Consider the following 7,793-nt stretch of genomic DNA (forward strand, 5'->3'; position numbering starts at 1 on the left):
TTATTCTATTAAACCCAAAAGATTTATTATTGAAAATGAATACTAATTATATAACTGAAAAGCAAATGCTACCTAGTCATGATCCTGAGATTAGCTCAGTAGCTCAAGAGCATTGTGCTAATAACACCAAAGTTGTGGTTTTGATCCCTGTATGGGATAAGAGCTGGGCTTAATCATCGTTGTGGGTCCTGTCCAACTCAGAATAATCTGTGGTACTTGTGTGTGTCTTTCTGTGCAGACACATACACAGATGGTACACACTTAGCTGTTCTAAAAAATGTTTTCTTTCCTTTCTTTTCCTACTAAAAAATATCAAAACTTGTCTCACTTATAGCTAGACACAGCCTATACCTAAGCCCAGGCATTATGGTTGAAATTTGCTAACTTGGAAGCCGAATGTCTAAACATAACTTACAATGTCAATTCTTTTATATTTCCAAATGTTCTGTATGAATGACACATGGGCATAATCTTTGGGAAAATACAGTCTCAACTGGTTGGGAAAAAAACTTCTCTTTCCTGCAGAAGTGTTGGGAGTAAAAGTCTTCAGCTATTTTACTCTCCCAATTTTCTCACTTTTTACATGGAATTAAATGCTTGGCTCGGTATGTATTTGGTATTACATTCCCTTCTTGTGTTTCTCAGCTATGCTCTAAGTGCATATGTGAATGACTATCTTTCATAATAGTCTTGATTTTACTAAACGTGAATGAATTTACTTCTCATCACCCATTCCTTAGAACATGACTTGATATTATCTTCCTGGAAATGCTGGAGAAATACAGAGACATGCCTTTTTACAATGCTTTCTGTCTCCCAAGGTAAATAGATAATTTAGTTTTACAGGACTCATCCCGGTTTGGCACGTATTAGTGTTAAAGGAACTGCTACAGCAACCACATGGTAAATATTCAAGTTTTCCAAGTATATTGCAGTTAGAAGTGTCCACCTATGTGAGTAAATGCAAAGCTGTCCAGAAAATATAAGGTATCTGATTGTCTTTTGGAAAAAATCCATTTCTCACAAATATTTATTGTTTATAAGTTTCAAGTTTTACTTTAGATCTAATACTCGAGAATAAGCTCACTTTAAAGTATAAAAACCTGTCACTTTTTTAACACTCTTTACCTTGTATGAATTTGTGGGGGCTGCTTTTCATTTCTGGATGTGAGACACAAGCTGTAAAAAAAAAAAAAGGCTTTGCAGTGGAACAGACAAATTTGAGTTTTATGTTTACTGAAGATAAAGGCTTATTCCTAAGTTCTCTTTCCTTTTTCAAAATCACTGTTGCATTTTATTATTTTCACTGGCTGAGAACCTTCCCTAAGTACAAATGAATTGCTAACAAAGGTCAGCTCAACTTTGCAGTTACAAATACTATCTTCTGTTTATTCTGGAATATTTTCCCTGGATCAGGCATTTTCAGCTTTGCATTTACTGGAACTGAGGCATACTGGCTCCACCAGGGAATTCCCCTAACGCCCATGTACAATTTCCCTCTTACACTAATTCACTTTACCAAAAATAGAAGACAAAATAGTGCCTAACCTTATTAATGTGTGTAAAGAGGACACAGAAAAGAAATGGTGCTTTTTGAACTTTTTCCTTTTTGATCATAAAACAGAACTTTCAATCCTGTGGCCACAAGACCTAGATTAGACTAACAAACACATATACAGTCTTCCAGATGACGCAGGGCAAACTCAACTTCTCTGGCAGATGGTGGAGAATACGCCAATATGTACAGTTTCAGATTTGGGTTATCCATTTAGTTAGTCCTTGTAAACTAATTGCACAGTTTTGAGCAGAGCTTGAATATACATTAGGAAGATATGTAGCCAAAAAAGTGTCTGCTCAAATAGGGAAAAATGTCTGAATGTTGCACTGTGTAAAGGTCACAAAACTGTGACAAGTCTAAGCCTACTTATTATATTTTAACAGCAGAATAAATATGGTAGTTCTCCCAGTAACAATATCAGTAATTTACTTTTTCTGCTCCATGTCTCAACCATTTTACAAGTTTGTAATTGACCTCAGTGCAAAACTGACCACCAACCTTTTTCAGGGTACCTTTCTCATGGACAACGCATGCTTTTACATGGAAGTGTTTCCCTGTCCAGCTGTCCCAGCTTAAAGCCCAGCTGGCAACTAAGCCCCATGCAGCTGCTTTCTCACCCTACAGCAGTGGGACTGAAGAGAGAATTTGAAGGGTGGAAGCCTGCAGTCTCATGGGCTGAGATAAAGAGGGTTTAACAGGGGAAATGCTGTGCAAACAAGCAAAGCTAAATAAGGAATACTTTCACAGCTACTCATGATCAGGCCGGTGTTCAGCCATCTCCAGGAGAGAAGAGCTCCCTCACACATAATGGCTATGTCTTGTGAAGACAAACGTCATCACTCCAAATGTTCCCCAGTACCACCTCCTTTTCCCCTCTTTATGTACTGAGCATGATGTCATATGGTCTGGAATATTCCTTGGCTCAGCTGTTCCAGCTGTGCCTCTTCCCAACCTCCCACAAGCCCCAGCGACCTTGCCAGCGTGTCAGTAGGAAAAGCAGAAAGGGCCTTGGCTGTATGCAGTCCCTGCTCAGCAGTAATACAAACATCTTTGTATTGTCAACCCTGTGTTCAGCACAAATCCAAAACAGCCCTGTACTAGCCACTGTGAAAAGATTAACTCTACCCCAGCAAAAAACAGAGCACCTGCTTTCACTACTGTCTCAGAAGACCAAGTATCTATTCAGCAATAAATGAGCAGAATTGTGTACCTCTCTGGCCATGAGGCCCTACAAAGGATGAATTAAGAGGCTTCCTTGTCTGTTGCTATCAGAAAACTTATAATTTACATTCTCTCATTGAAATTATTAATATTTATCTCTTTTTTAAAAATAATTTATAAAAATCTCAAAAGTTATTTGCTAGCTCTGAAAAGTTTGGAGATTGCTGTTTGCTGAATACTTTTTTATAGCTATTAGAAGTTCTACAGAGCCCCCACCTATATTAAAAACACCATATTTTTTATTACTTTCATGATGGTCTTTCAGCCAAATAAGCACAAAATGGGATGTCTTCTCAGGCTAAGTAGGGACAAGTCTAATCCCCAGAAATGAAGTTTCTTTGAGGGATGTTTACTGACATGGTCTCCACTCTCAGATAAAGCATTTTCTATTTTATATAACTCCAACTAATCAAAACTGTTACATAAAAAATTACTTTTAAAAAAATTTTTAAAAAATTACGAATGGCTGGATGGGAAGAAGTTTTCTGAGAATTTCATATCTGGAAATAAAAAAGTACATCGGTAATATGGTCACAGTGACCCTGTGCTTCAGTCTTGCTCCTTTTAACTGAACTGCCAGTACAGAGAGAAACCAGAATAACTCACTACGCTTATAAGCTTGTTCTCAAAAAAATAGCAAATGTTGAGCACATCTAAACTTCGCTGGGCTCAGGTGAATCTCTGCAACAGCATTATCCCTTTCTTATTACTGGTACATGTTTTCAATTATCGCAGTCTGATGGTGGTTGTATGCACAGCCAGTCCAGAATGAGGGAGAGCTGGAGTCAAGGCTGTGTCGCTTCTGTTTCTACACAAAGCGCTGCATCTCTGTTGCCTCTATGAAAGTTTGCAAAACCTTACTTTATCTGTTGAACTTTGTTTCCAGGTGGAAGATATCCACAAAAGCTTATTCCAGGAAGTTTCACAGTAGCATTTAGGGTTAATTAGTGACTTCTCAAGTAAGGTGAGAAAATGAAAATGAATTTCAGCTGGTCCTAAAAATGCTGTAGTTCAAAAAGATATCCTAATAAGATCTGTTTCTTTGAAGTCCTGCCTTCCTTTTGTTCCCCAACTCTCCTTTATAGGAAAGGAGACTTTGTTCTGCTTATTGGAAAACATTATAAAGGTTTTAATTTCAAGATACTTGGAAATTTTCAGAGGGAGACTAATGGACTTTGATGAAAGATTTTGTTCAAGGTTTGGTGCTTGAGGGATTTTAGTTTTTCAGCTAGTTACAATAATAAGTCTAGAATATATTCACTGATTCAGAAAGAACTAGAAATATAAAAGCATGGGCAAGGTTGCTAATGGTTGATATTTGACATTCTATTCACTCTACAGAGAAACCAGAAAGAGATGATATTTTAAAAAGCACAAAGACCTCAGGCCAGAAGAGATCTGGGTTATCAGTGTGAGATACTGCTCTCTCAGGCAGTCATATAAAGCACCTTATGAATTTATTAAACTGTAGGAATTAAACTTAGGGTAAACAATGTAGAAAAATACAAGAAAAAAAACAGTCAAAATTGAAATCATTGGATTCTTTTGAAAAATTTGCTTTGTTTGGGCCTGAGGAGTAATTGCTTAGAACAGTGTCTGCAGTCCTCCCTGTAGTTTAACCTCTAATGCATACTTTTATATGCTGTGTGTGGTCCTGTGTCACTATTAGCACAAATGGAATAATACCTTCGCTCTAGTCTGTTTCATGTTACTCTTTCTGTGTTAGCACATTTTAAGTACTAAAATCATGATATCAGCCCTCTGGTTCAATAAATTCACCTGTTTTATGTAGGTGTGGTGTTGCTGGACACACAAGAGCATACAGCTCTGCTACAGACACAGCACTGCTGCTTCTGCACACAGCTGGCAGGTGAGTTCTCAGAAGAGTTTGTGCAGAAGCCCTTGACCCCTGTGAGCTCTGTGGACAAGATTTTCAGGCTGAGAAGAACTCAGAGCGCATCCAGTCTTTCTCCCAACCCTTGGTGATGAAGACCATTGAAAAATCCCTCTCATGTTTATTAGCTATACTTTGTTTGCTGTCGTCTCCCCAGACAGATGATCTGAATCTGAGCAGTTTTTGTCAGCCTGAAGGTAGAATGTCTCAGGAGGGAGTATCAGTAACAGTAGCAAAGACAGATAAATATTCACCTTCAATGAACAGCTAAATCAGGCCTGTCTAGGCAACTGGTTGCTAAGATAATATGGTGCATTTGAATGCCACAGTCTTGTCCAGGGGAGCAGTGAGCAGTGAGCACTATCTGCTAGTCTAGGATGAAGAGAAACCAGAAGAGTCTGGGCAGGGGGGTGGTTCACTGGCTCTTGAGCAGATGCAGTGGCTAGCTGCATCTGCAAACAGAAAGTTCTCCCCTCTTGTCCTCCTTATTTTCCCACTTTCCACCTCTTTTGCCCCATCTCTCTTTTCTGTCACTGTGTATGTTTTACCCTCTTTGTGGATCTGTTGCTCACCAGACCTTTTTGGGAGAAGACCTGACTCATAAAAACAGTCAAACCCACACAGACTTCCCCCCCCCCCCCCGGATTTATTTTCTGCTCTTATGATAAATTAAACTGGCTCAGAGAGGACTGAAGTGTGCCAAAGCCAGCACCAGACATGCAGAAGAAGCAAGCACATGCTGGTGATTGGGAATAAAAGCAGGCAAAGATGTGGAAAAAACAGAACAGTAACTCAAATTTGGGCAGATTCAAGCTGCAGAATTTATTCACCATGCCTTTTGTTTTAAGATCAGAACATAACTTTAAAGAATAGTAATTATTTGTTTGCCCAGGCATGACCTTTGTGTATATACAACCTGAAATGTCTGTGCTCTGGACAAGTCTCATGTATTGCCAGTATACCACTAAAGCTCTCTGCGTTTTGAATCCTAATAACTTGGGCTCTTTTGTTCTAACCCAGCTCTTTCAAACCAGAACCCTGACAGCCCTTATTTGTTTGGTGTAGTTTCTGCAGCATACAAATTCCAGTATCTAAGGCAATATCCTTCTACAAGGTCCCCTGAGAGAGAATCATTTGCATTAAAGTTAGCATAGCAGTAATGCTATTTGACATATTTCATGGAGATACATCCTAAGACATTGTCATTAATCCCTGAAACACGGCAAATACATTAAAAGCAAAATAGGCAATTAAAAAGCTTTAAAAAAAGTGAGATTGCCTTAGCATACAGAAACAAGTACAAAAACTCTCCCAAGTCAATTTCACAATTCAAAACCATAATAACAGGATGTTCTTGCTCCACTCAGTTGTCATTGGAACCTTGGCATTTGCAGTAGTCACAGAGCACAGACTGTCTTTAAGGCTGTAATACATAATGAACTTGGACAATGAAGACACGAGACTATTTAAAGCTTGGTAAACTATTGAGTAACCTTGGCATCAATCCTATAAAAGGCCAGAAGTCTACAGGGAAATATCATTGATATAATTATATTCTGGCTGACCTTAGTGTGAAGTAGAATACAGACAATACCATTTCAGACTGTCTGTAGACCAGGCAGCATATCATTAACCCAGCAAATGAAGCATTGCATTAATCACTCCTGTGCTAGGACTATCATTTGATGCAAGACAAAAAGTGCCCTGGCTTATGGCTAACCCTTTGTGTATCTCAAACTACTCCACTTTTAATCCCCTAAAACATCATTTTTGATTCTAAAGAATTTATTAATTTTATTAATTCTAAAGGTTTATTTATGAATAACACAGTACAAAGGTTTAGCAAGAGTAAAAGTTGCTGATGAGACAGTAAAATGGTTACTAGATTGTTGCCATTTTCACAAACAGTAAAGGAAAAATCAGATTCCACTTCTCTGTAAGTTGCACTCTGATCTTTGCTACTCTGCCATCAGGGGAAGTCATTAGGGAGCTCCCCAGTTAAGCCTCTTATTATAATTGATGTTATTGTAGAATCACATGTCAGTCAACCTGAGACTGTACTAGGTGTTGCACAGTCACAAAATTCAAGTGTAAGTAGATGTTTACGCTACTGCATATTGCCTTAAGTGTCAATAACACACACAAAAATGTAGGAAACTATATAACTGGTTCAGAGCTTAAATGCTAAGTAGAAAAAAGCTGCTGTAAGTACCCTATGAAATGAAATAAGAATAAGCCATTCCCAGTCCCACTGCTCTAGAGACACTAAACACCCATCCACTGCAAAGAAGTGAAATGCCATTTTTGCAGTCCTAGGAACAGCAAAAATCCAGCTCTGCCCTCGCTCTGGTTTGCACCATATTGGTTCAGTTTCTTTGCCTTTGTTACTCTGAAGACAGGGTCAGGAAAAATCAAGGTCCTGTTCCCAAAGAAAAGAAGATAAAATCCTTAGGTTGAAGTACCTGAAGATACAGCATCTGCCAGAGTAACATTTCTGTCTTGCTGAAATACTTTTTGTAAGAAGACAGTCTATCAATATAAAACTCATTTGAATATGATAGCAGTATAGTAATGATTTGACTACCTATTAATTGAGACCAGATCCCTGCCAACACACACACTTTCTTTGCTAGCTCTACATGTCCTTTTTTATATTTACTTGCATGTTTTATTTGGGAACCAAATTACAGTATATCTTGGTCTTGAGGGTCATTATAGCTAATGATATACTTACAAATAGTTAAATTGCTATCTAAGCCATTAAAACAGCTGACTGAAATATTAAGACATATGTCTGGATGGATAAAATATTTTTTGCATTTCCTGTATTCTGGGCCAGCTATTAAAGGTCTTAATTCAGTTTTAATAATTTCATTCATAGGCAAATGATCACAGTCAGTGTTGCACAAATTGGTCATAAACTAAATGAGAGCATGAGGATTTTGATGAAAAGCAATAAAATATGTACAGAAGTGTCAAAAGTCTGTGAATTACATTATCAAAGAGATTCATAGTTGCTAAACCTAAAAAGTTCCAAAGACAGGTTCTGGCTCATCAAAATTGGCTCTGAAGCATGGACATAGTGTGATCCAAGATCTAGGCATCTTCTTAAGGAAAGCA

This window comes from Zonotrichia leucophrys, chromosome Z, assembly GCF_028769735.1.
Source record: "Zonotrichia leucophrys gambelii isolate GWCS_2022_RI chromosome Z, RI_Zleu_2.0, whole genome shotgun sequence".
Taxonomy (NCBI): Eukaryota; Metazoa; Chordata; class Aves; order Passeriformes; family Passerellidae; genus Zonotrichia; species Zonotrichia leucophrys.